Raw genomic sequence first — 11,592 nt, 5'->3', positions numbered from 1 at the left:
GTAGAGGACAACGCAAGTTAGGTCTGGGATAGGTCTGGGATTTGCCCTCATCAGGCTCATACTTTCGCGTTTTTCACATACTTGTTGAACAGATCCTGGGTTTTTTCTGGTTTGGATCACGTAGTAGTGAGGTACCACACTGAAACAGTCCATTAAACCTGGTTTGGATCAATATTTTAGAGGATAACGCATGTTAGGTCTAGGTTAGGTCTGGGATTTTCACTCATCAGACTCATACTTTCGCATTCTTCACATACTTGTTGAACGGATCCTGGATTTATTCTGGTTTGCATCACGTAGTAATGTGGGACCACACTGCAACAATCAATTAATCCCGGTCTTGATAAGTATTTTAGAGGACAACGCATGTTAGGTCTAGGTTAGGCCAGGGATTTGCCCACATCAGGGTCATACTTTCGCAGTTTTAATATACATGTTGACCTGATCGAGGGTTTTTTCTGCTTTGGATCACGTAGTAAAGTGGTACCACACTGAAACAGTCCATTAAACCTGGTTTGGATCAATATTTTAGAGGATAACGCATGTTAGGTCTAGGTTAGCCCTGGGATTTTCACTCATCTGACTCATACTTTCGCATTCTTCACATACTTGTTGAACAGGTCCTGGGTTTTTTCTGGTTTGGTTCACGTAGTAATGTGGTACCACACTGAAACATTCAATTAAACCTGGTCTTGATAAATATTTTAGAGGATAACGCATGTTAGGTTTGTGTTAGGTCTAGGATTTGCCCTCATCAGGCTCATACTTTCGCATATTTCTCATACTTCATGGCTAGATCCTGGGCTGTTTCTAGGTTGTATCACGTAGTAATGTGGTACCACGCTGAAACAGTCATTTAAACCTGATTTCGATCAATATTTTAGAGGATAACGCAAGTTAGGTCTGGGATAGGTCTGGGATTCGCCCTCATCAGGCTCATACTTTCGCATATTTCTCATACTTGATGTCTAGATCCTGGGTTTTTTCCGGTTTGGGTCACGCAGTAGTGTGGTACCACGCTGAAACAGTCAATTAAACCTGATTTCGATCAATATTTTAGAGGACAACGCATGTTAGGTCTAGGTTAGGCCAGGGATTTGCCCACACCAGGGTCATACATTCGCAGTTTTAACATACATGTTGACCTGATCGAGGGTTTTTTCTGCTTTGGATCACGTAGTAAAGCGGTACCACACTGAAACAGTAGATTAAACCTGGTTTCGATCAATATTTTTGAGGATAACGCATGTTAGGTCTAGGTTAGGCCGAGGAATTTCACTCATGAGACTCATACTTTCGCATTCTTCACATACTTTTTGAACGGATCCTGGGTTTTTACTGGTTTGGATCACGTAGTAATGTGGTACCACACTGAAACAGTCAATTAAACCTGGTTTCGATCAATATTCTTCAGGATAACGCATGTTAGGTCTAGGTTAGGCCTGGGATTTTCACTCATCAGACTCATACTTTCGCATTCTTCACATACTTGTTGAACGGATCCTGGGTTTTTTCTGGTTTGGATCACGTAGTTATGTGGGACCACACTGGAACAATCAATTAAACCTGGTCATGATAAATATTTTACAGGATAACGCATGTTAGGTCTGGGTTAGGTCTAGGATTTGCACTCGTCAGGCTCATACTTTCGCATATTTCTCATACTTCATGGCTAGATCCTGGGCTATTTCTGGATTGGATCACGTAGTAATGTGGGACCACACTGAAACAGTCAATTAGACGTGGTTTCGATCAATATTTTAGAGAATAATTCATGTTAGGTCTAGGTTAGGTCTAGGATTTGCTCTCATCAGGCTCATTCTTTCGCATATTTCTCATACTTGATGGCTAGATCCTGGGCTTCTTCTGGATTGCATCACGTAGTAATGAAGTACGACACTGAAACAGTCAATTAAACCTGGTTTCCATCAATATCGTAGAGGACAACGCAAGTTAGGTCTGGGATAGGTCTGGGATTTGCCCTCATCAGGCTCATACTTTCGCGTTTTTCACATACTTGTTGAACAGATCCTGGGTTTTTTCTGGTTTGGATCACGTATTAGTGAGGTACCACACTGATACAGTCCATTAAACCTGGTTTGGATCAATATTTTGGAGGATAACGCATGTTAGGTCTAGGTTAGGTCTGGGATTTTCACTCATCAGACTCATACTTTCGCATTCTTCACATACTTGTTGAACGGATCCTGGATTTATTCTGGTTTGCATCACGTAGTAATGTGGGACCACACTGAAACAATCAATTAATCCCGGTCTTGATAAGTATTTTAGAGGATAACGCATGTTAGGTCTGGGATAGGTCTGGGTTTTGCCCTCATCAGACTCATACTTTCGCACTCTTCACATACTCGTTGAACAGATCCTGGGTTATTCTCTGGTTTGGATCACATAGTAATGTGGTACCACACTGAAACAGTCGATTAAACCAGATTTCGACCAATATTTTAGAGGATAACGCAAGTTAGGTCTGGGATAGGTTTGGGATTTGCCCTCATCAGGCTCATACTTTCGCATATTTCTCATACTTCATGGCTGGAACCTGGGCTATTTCTGGATTGGATCACGTAGTAATGTGGTACCACACTCAAACAGTCAATTAAACCTGGTTTTGATCAATATTTTAGAGAACAGTTCATGTTAGGTCTAGGGTAGGTCTGGGATTTGCTCTCATCAGGCTCATTCTTTCGCATATTTCTCATACTTGATGGCTAGATCCTGGGCTTTTTCTGGATCGCATCACGTAGTAATGAAGTACAACACTGAAACAGTCAATTAAACCTGGTTTCCATCAATATTTTAGAGGATAACGCAAGTTAGGTCTGGGTTAGGTCTAGGATTTGCCCCCATCAGGCTCATACTTTCGCATATTTCTCATACTTCATGGCTGGATCCTGGGCTATTTCTGGATTGGATCGCGTGGAAATGTGGTACCACACTGAAACTGTCGATTAGACCTGATTTCGATCAATATTTTAGAGGATAACGCAAGTTAGGTCTGGGATAGGCCGGGGATTTGCCCTCGTGAGGCTCATAGTTTCGCATATTTCTCATACTTCATGGCTAGATCCTGGGCTATTTCTGGATTGGATCACGTAGTAAAGTGGTACCACACTGGAACATTCAATTAAACCTGGTCTTGATAAATATTTTAGAGGATAACGCATGTTAGGTCTGGGATAGGTCTGGGATTTGCTCTCATCAGGCTCATACTTTCGCATTCTTCACATAACTGTTGAACAGATGCTGGGCTATTTCTGGTTTGGTTCACGTAGTAATGTGGGACCACACTGATACACTCAATTAGACCTGGTCATGATAAATATTTTAGAGGATAACGCATATTAGGTCTGGGTTAGGTCTAGGATTTGCCCTCGTCAGGCTCATACTTTCGCATTTTTCTCATACTTCATGGCTAGATCCTGGGCTATTTCTGGATTGGATCACGTAGTAATGTGGGACCACACTGAAACAGTCAATTAAACCTGGTTTCGATCAATATTTTAGAGGATAACGCAAGTTAGGTCTGGGATAGGTCTGGGATTTGCCCTCATCAGGGTTATACTTTCGCAGTTTTAACATACATGTTGACCTGATCGAGGGTTTTTTCTGCTTTGGTTCACGTAGTAATGTGGTACCACACTGGAACATTCAATTAAACCTGGTCTTGATAAATATTTTAGAGGATAACGCATGTTAGGTCTGAGATAGGTCTGGGATTTGCTCTCATCAGGCTCATACTTTCGCATTCTTCAAATACTTGTTGAACAGATCCTGGGCTATTTCTGGATTGGATCACGTTGTAATGTGTTACCACACTGAAACAGTCAATTAAACCTGGTTTCGATCAATATTTTAGAGGATAACGCAAGTTAGCTCTGGGATAGGTCTGGGATTTGCCCTCATCAGGGTCATACTTTCGCAGTTTTAACATACATGTTGACCTGATCGAGGGTTTTTTCTGCTTTGGATCACGTAGTAAAGTGGTACCACACTGGAACATTCAATTAAACCTGGTCTTGATAAATATTTTAGCGGATAACGAATGTTAGGTCTGGGATAGGTCTGGGATTTGCTCTCATCAGGCTCATACTTTCGCATATTTCTCATACTTGATGGCTAGATCCTGGGCTATTTCTGGATTGGATCACGTTGTAATGTGGTACCACACTGAAACAGTCAATTAAACCTGGTTTCGATCAATATTTTAGAGGATAACGCAAGTTAGGTCTGGGATAGGTCTGGGATTTGCCCGCATCAGGCTCCAACTTTCGCGTTTTTCAAATACTTGTTAAACAGATCCTGGGTTTTTTCTGATTTGGGTCACGTAGTAATGTGGTACCACACTAAAACAGTCGATTAAACCAGGTTTCGATCAATATTTTTGAGGATAACGCATGTTAGGTCTAGGTCAGGCCTGGGATTTTCACTCATCAGACTCATACTTTCGCATTCTTCACATACTTGTTGAACGGATCCTGGGCTTTTTCTGGTTTGGATCACGTAGTAATGTGGGACCACACTGAAACAATCAATTAAACCTGGTCATGATAAATATTTTAGAGGATAAGGCATGTTAGGTCTGGGTTAGGTCTAGGATTTGCACTCGTCAGGCTCATACTTTCGCATATTTCTCATACTTCATGGCTAGATTCTGGGCTATTTCTGGATTGGATCACGTAGTAATGTGGTACCACACTGAAACAGTCAATTAAACCTGGTTTCGATCAATATTTTAGAGGATAACGCAAGTTAGATCTGGGATAGGTCTGGGATTTGCCCTCATCAGGCTCATACTTTCGCGTTTTTCACATACTTGTTGAACAGATCCTGGGTTTTTTCTGGTTTGGGTCACGTAGTGATGTGGTACCACACTGAAACAGTCGATTAAACCAGGTTTCGATCAATATTTTTGAGGATAACGCATGTTAGGTCTTGGTTGGGCCTGGGGTTTTCACTCATGCGACTCATACTTCCGCATTCTTCACATACTTGTTGAACAGATCCTGGGTTATTTTCTGGTTTGGATCACGTAGTAATGTGGTACCACACTGAAACATTCAATTAAACCTGGTCTTGGTAAATATTTTAGAGGATATCGCATGTTAGGTTTGGGTTAGGTCTAGGATTTGCCCTCAACAGGGTCATACTTTCGCATATTTCTCATACTTCATGGCTAGATCCTGGGCAGTTTCAGGATTGTATCACGTAGTATTGTGGTACCACGCTGAAACAGTCAATTAAACCTGGTTTCGTTCAATATTTTAGAGGATAACGCAAGTTAGGTCTGGGATAGGTCTGGGATTTGCCCTCATCAGGATCATACTTTCGCGTTTTTCACATATTTGTTGAACAGATCCTGGGTTTTTTCCGGTTTGGGTCACGTAGTAGTGTGGGACCACACTGAAACAATCAATTAAACCTGGTCTTGATAAATATTTTAGAGGATAACGCATGTTAGGTCTGGGTTAGGTCTAGGATTTGCCCTCGTCAGGCTCATACTTTCGCATATTTCTCATACTTCATGGCTAGATTCTGGGCTATTTCTGGATTGGATCACGTAGTAATGTGGTACCACACTGAAACAGTCAATTAAACCTGGTTTCGATCAATATTTTAGAGGATAACGCAAGTTAGATCTGGGATAGGTCTGGGATTTGCCCTCATCAGGCTCATACTTTCGCGTTTTTCACATACTTGTTGAACAGATCCTGGGTTTTTTCTGGTTTGGGTCACGTAGTGATGTGGTACCACACTGAAACAGTCGATTAAACCAGGTTTCGATCAATATTTTTGAGGATAACGCATGTTAGGTCTTGGTTGGGCCTGGGGTTTTCACTCATGCGACTCATACTTCCGCATTCTTCACATACTTGTTGAACAGATCCTGGGTTATTTTCTGGTTTGGATCACGTAGTAATGTGGTACCACACTGAAACATTCAATTAAACCTGGTCTTGGTAAATATTTTAGAGGATATCGCATGTTAGGTCTGGGTTAAGTCTAGGATTTGCCCTCATCAGGCTCATACTTTCGCACACTTCACATACTCGTTGAACAGATCCTGGGTTTTTTCTGGTTTGGATCACATAGTAATCTGGTACCACACTGACACAGTCGATTAAACCAGGTTTCGATCAATATTTTTGAGGATAACACATGTTAGGTCTAGGTTAGGCCTGGGATTTTCACTCAGCAGACTCATACTTTCGCATTCTTCACATACTTGTTGAACAGGTCCTGGGTTATTTTCTGGTTTGGATCACGTAGTAATGTGGTACCACACTGAAACAATCAATTAAACCTGGTCTTGATAAATATTTTAGAGGATAACGCATGTTAGGTCTGGGTTAGGTCTAGGATTTGCCCTCATCAGACTCATACTTTCGCACACTTCACATACTCGTTGAACAGATCCTGGGTTATTTTCTGGTTTGGATCACATAGTAATGTGGTACCACACTGAACCAGTCGATTAAACCAGGTTTCGATCAATATTTTTGAGGATAACGCATGTTAGGTCTAGGTTAGGCCGGGGTTTTTCACTCATCAGACTAATACTTTCGCATTCCTTACATACTTGTTGAACGGATCCTGGGTTTTTACTGGTTTGGATCACGTAGTAATGTGGTACCACACTGAAACATTCAATTAAACCTGGTCTTGATAAATATTTTAGAGGATAACGCATGTTAGGTCTGGGTTAGGACTAGGATTTGCCCCCATCAGGCTGATACTTTCGCATATTTCTCATACTTCATGGCTAGATCCTGGGCTATTTCTGGATTGGATCACGGAGTAATGTGGTACCACACTGAAACAGTCAACTAAACCTGGTTTCCATCAATATTCTAGAGGGCAACGCATGTTAGGTCCAGGTAAGGCCTGGGGTTTGCCCTCATCAGGGTCATACTTTCGCAGTTTTAACATACATGTTTACCTGATCGAGGGTTTTTTCTACTTTGGATCACGTAGTAGTGTGGTACCACACTTAAACAGTCCATTAAACCTGGTTTGGATCAATATTTTAGAGGATAACGCATGATAGCTCTAGGTTAGGTCTGGGATTTTCACTCATCAGACTCATACTGTCGCATTCTTCACATACTTGTTGAGCGGATCCTGGGTTTTTTCTGGGTTGGATCACGTAGTAATGTGGGACCACACTGAAACAATCAATTAAACCTGGTCTTGATAAATATTTTAGAGGATAACGCATGTTAGGTCTGGGATAGGTCTGGGATTTGCCCTCATCAGACTCATACTTACGCACACTTCACATACTCGTTGAACAGATCCTGGGTTATTTTCTGGTTTGGATCACATAGTAATGTGGTACCACACTGAAACAGTCGATTAAACCAGGTTTCGATCAATATTTTTGAGGATAACGCATGTTAGATCTAGGTTAGGCCGGGGTTTTTCACTCATCAGACTCATACTTTCGCATTCCTTACATACTTGTTGAACGGATCCTGGGTTTTTACTGGTTTGGATCACGTAGTAATGTGGTACCACACTGAAACATTCAATTAAACCTGGTCTTGATAAATATTTTAGAGGATAACGCATGTTAGGTCTGGGTTAGGACTAGGATTTGCCCCCATCAGGCTGATACTTTCGCATATTTCTCACACTTCATGGCTGGATCCTGGGCTATTTCTGGATTGGATCACGTAGTAATGTGGTACCACACTGAAACAGTCAATTAAACCTGGTTTTGATCAATATTTTAGGGAATAATTCATGTTAGGTCTAGGTTAGGTCTGGGATTTGCTCCCATCAGGCTCATTCTTTCGCATATTTCTCATACTTGATGGCTAGATCCAGGTCCTTTTCTGGATTGCATCACGCAGTAATGAAGTACAACACTGAAACAGTCAATTAAACCTGGTTTCGATCAATATTTTAGAGGACAACGCATGTTAGGTCTAGGTTAGGCCTGGGATTTGCCTACATCAGGGTCATACTTTCGCAGTTTTAACATACATGTTGACCTGATCGAGGGTTTTTTCTGCTTTGGATCACGTAGTAAAGTGGTACCACACTGAAACATTCCATTAAACCTGGTTTGGATCAATATTTTAGAGGATAACGCATGTTAGGTCTAGGTTAGCCCTGGGATTTTCACTCATCAGACTCATACTTTCGCATTCTTCACATACTTGTTGAACGGATCCTGGGTTTTTTCTGGTTTGGTTCACGTAGTAATGTGGGACCACACTGAAACAATCCATTAAACCTGGTCATGAAAAATATTTTAGAGGATAACGCATGTTAGGTCTGGGTTAGGTCTAGGATTTGCCCTCGTCAGGCTCATACTTTCGCATATTTCTCATACATCATGGCTAGATCCTGGGCTATTTCTGGTTTGGATCACGTAGTAATGTGGGACCACACTGAAACAGTCAATTAAACTGGGTTTCGATCAATATTTTAGAGGATAACGCAAGTTAGGTCTGGGATAGGTCTGGGATTTGCCCTCATCAGGATCATACTTTCGCATTCTTCACATACTTGTTGAACGGATCCTGGGTTTTTTCTGGTTTGGTTCACGTAGTAATGTGGTACCACACTGGAACATTCAATTAAACCTTGTCTTGATAAATATTTTAGAGGATAACGCATGTTAGGTTTGGGTTAGGTCTAGGATTTGCCCTCAACAGGGTCATACTTTCGCATATTTCTCATACTTCATGGCTAGATCCTGGGCAGTTTCAGGATTGTATCACGTAGTATTGTGGTACCACGCTGAAACAGTCAATTAAACCTGGTTTTGTTCAATATTTTAGAGGATAACGCAAGTTAGGTCTGGGGTAGGTCTGGGATTTGCCCTCATCAGGATCATACTTTCGCGTTTTTCACATATTTGTTGAACAGATCCTGGGTTTTTTCCGGTTTGGGTCACGTAGTAGTGTGGGCTCACACTGAAACAATCAATTAAACCTGGTCTTGATAAATATTTTAGAGGATAACGCATGTTAGGTCTGGGTTAGGTCTAGGATTTGCCCTCGTCAGGCTCATACTTTCGCATATTTCTCATACTTCATGGCTAGATCCTGGGCTATTTCTGGTTTGGATCACGTAGTAATGTGGGACCACACTGAAACAATCAATTAAACCTGGTCATGAAAAATATTTTAGAGGATAACGCATGTTAGGTCTGGGTTAGGTCTAGGATTTGCCCTCGTCAGGCTCATACTTTCGCATATTTCTCATACTTCATGGCTAGATCCTGGGCTATTTCTGGATTGGATCACGTAGTAATGTGGTACCACACTGAAACAGTCAATTAAACCTGGTTTCGATCAATATTTTAGAGAATAATTCATGTTAGGTCTAGGTTAGGTCTAGGATTTGCCCTCGTCAGGCTCATACTTTCGCATATTTCTCATACTTCATGGCTAGATCCTGGGCTATTTCTGGATTGGATCACGTAGCAGTGTGGTACCACACTGGAACAGTCAATTAAACCTGGTTTCGATCAATATTTCAGAGGATAACGCAAGTTAGGTCTGGGATAGGTCTGGGATTTGCCCTGATCAGGCTCATACTCTCGCGTTTTTCACATACTTGTTGAACGGATCCTGGGTTTTTTCTGGTTTGGATCACGTAGTAATGTGGGACCACACTGTGACACTCAATTAAACCTGGTTTCGATCAATATTTTAGAGAATAATTCATGTTAGGTCTAGGTTAGGTCTAGGATTTGCCCTCGTCAGGCTCATACTTTCGCATATTTCTCATACTTCATGGCTAGATCTTGGGCTATTTCTGGATTGGATCACGTAGTAATGTGGTACCACACTGAAACAGTCAACTAAACCTGGTTTCCATGAATATTTTAGAGGGCAACGCGTGTTAGGTCAAAGGTAAGGCCTGGGGTTTGCCCTCATCAGGGTCATACTTTCGCAGTTTTAACATACATGTTGACCTGATAGAGGGTTTTTTCTGCTTTGGATCACGTCGTAAAGTGATACCACACTGAAACAGTCCATTAAACCTGGTTTGGATCAATATTTTAAAGGATAACGCATGTTAGGTCTAGGTTAGCCCTGAGATTTTCACTCATCAGACTCATACTTTCGCATTCTTCACATACTTGTTGAACGGATCCTGGGTTTTTTCTGGTTTGGTTCACGTAGTAATGTGGTACCACACTGAAACATTCAATTAAACCTGGTCTTGATAAATATTTTGGAGGATAACGCATGTTAGGTTTGGGTTAGGTCAGGGATTTGCCCTCATCAGGCTCATACATTCGCATATTTCTCATACTTGATGGCTGGATCCTGGGCTTTTTCTGGATTGCATCACGTAGTAATGAAGTACAACACTGAAACAGTCAATTAAACCTGGTTTCCATCAATATCTTAGAGGACAACGCAAGTTAGGTCTGGGATAGGTCTGGGATTTGCCCTTATCAGACTCATACTTTCGCGTTTTTCAGATACTTGTTGAACAGATCCTGGGTTTTTTCTGGTTTTGATCACGTAGTAGTGTGGTACCACACTGAAACAGTCCATTAAACCTGGTTTGGATCAATATTTTAGAGGATAACGCATGATAGGTTTAGGTTAGGTCTGGGATTTTCACTCATCAGACTCATACTGTCGCATTCTTCACATACTTGTTGAACAGATCCTGGGTTATTTTCTGGTTTGGATCACGTAGTAATGTGGTAGCACACTGAAACATTCAATTAAACCTGGTCTTGATAAATATTTTATAGGATAACGCATGTTAGGTCTGGGTTAGGACTAGGATTTGCCCCCATCAGGCTGATACTTTCGCATATTTCTCATACTTCATGGCTGGATCCTGGGCTATTTCTGGATTGGATCACGTAGTAATGTGGTACCACACTGAAACAGTCAATTAAACCTGGTCGTGATAAATATTTTAGAGGATAACGCATGTTAGGTTTGGGTTAGGTCTAGGATTTGCCCTCATCAGGCTCATACTTACGCATATTTCTCATACTTCATGGCTAGATCCTGGGCTGTTACTGGATTGTATCACGTAGTAATGTGGTACCACGCTGAAACAGTCAATTAAACCTGGTTTCGATCAATATTTTAGAGAATAACGCAAGTTAGATCTGGGATAGGTCTGGGATTTGCCCTCATCAGGCTCATACTTTCGCGTTTTTCACATACTTGTTGAACAGATCCTGGGTTTTTGCTGGTTTGGGTCACGTAGTAATGTGGTACCACACTGAAACAGTCGATTAAACCAGGTTTCGATCAATATTTTTGAGGATAACGCATGTTAGGTCTAGGTTAGGCCGGGGTTTTTCACTCATCAGACTCATACTTTCGCACACTTCACATACTCGTTGAACAGATCCTGGGTTATTTTCTGGATTGCATCACGCAGTAATGAAGTACAACACTGAAACAGTCAATTAAACCTGGTTTCGATCAATATTTTAGAGGACAACGCATGTTAGGTCTAGGTTAGGCCTGGGATTTGCCTACATCAGGGTCATACTTTCGCAGATTTAACATACATGTTGACCTGATCGAGGGTTTTTTCTGCTTTGGATCACGTAGTAAAGTGGTACCACACTGA

This window comes from Colletes latitarsis, unplaced genomic scaffold, assembly GCF_051014445.1.
Source record: "Colletes latitarsis isolate SP2378_abdomen unplaced genomic scaffold, iyColLati1 scaffold0013, whole genome shotgun sequence".
NCBI lineage: Eukaryota > Metazoa > Arthropoda > Insecta > Hymenoptera > Colletidae > Colletes > Colletes latitarsis.
The sequence above is the reverse complement of the archived record's forward strand: the minus strand, read 5'-3'. Positions refer to the sequence as shown.